Here is a 1,013-nt window from a genome sequence, read left to right as displayed (position 1 = left end):
ACTAACGTCCGCAGTAAGGGACATTAATGCAGCTGCCTTTACATACTGTATGTCATGTTTCTTTAATATCTCTAGAGAGCAGCAAGAGCTAACCATCTATTTCACAGGTTACACGTTGAAATGAAAATGCACCTGAGGGGGTTATGTGTCCCTTTTGTTAACAACTTATACATATGCAGTAATGATGTAACAAGTGGTGCCACCTCACACAGGGAGCTTTCCCAGTGATGGTTACACTTGCACACCTCTATGGCAGAGATTCCTGTTACAAATGCGCTGGTGTTACCTTCCCACAAGCACATTGCCAGGCTGAGGGAGGTGTTCATATGGGAATATGAGGCAAAATCTATGGTCAGAGTCCAGGAGACACACCCAACTTTATTTTGTATTTGTAACTAACCCAGAATGAAAAGCATTTCGCTGAGGTGGACACAGGACTGTGGGTGAGGCACAGGACTGTGGGGGGGGGGGAGGGAACGGGACTGTGGAAGCACCTCGCTCACCTCTGTTTTGATTTGGGCTAGTTCTGTTTTGGCGGAAAAGTACGTTTTGTGTTACCAGGCAGATGTGGGACTGGTATCAGGTGATTGGCTGAGGAGCAAGTGCTGGGCAGGTGGGAAGAGTGCTGTGATTGGTCAGGCAATAGGGAGGGCGTGGCTAGGGAGTTTGGGCGGGAAAATGAAAGGTACGGCATATAGAGACGGAACAGAAGCAGATAGGGAAATTACCTGAGGTTTTGGGGACGTTGGCTTCCCCACTCCCCTCCCTACACTGGCGACACACTTTATTCGAGCTTGGCTAGTCCCACGAATTCGGGTATACCCGGGTGTATTGAGGTTTGTGACTGTTTTCTGCCCGAGTACATTGAGTTATTTTTCAGGCAGGGATTGAAGCATTTTATTCCTGCTGGCTGCAATACTGCACAGTATATATATATACTGCATTACAATTCATGAATTTATGCCATCTGGTAGACACGCGAAGCATTGCAGCCTATTAAATCCTAATCATTA

The sequence above is a fragment of the Ascaphus truei genome, chromosome 15 (assembly GCF_040206685.1).
Source record: "Ascaphus truei isolate aAscTru1 chromosome 15, aAscTru1.hap1, whole genome shotgun sequence".
NCBI classification, from domain to species: domain Eukaryota; kingdom Metazoa; phylum Chordata; class Amphibia; order Anura; family Ascaphidae; genus Ascaphus; species Ascaphus truei.
This window is presented reverse-complemented; position numbering follows the sequence as displayed.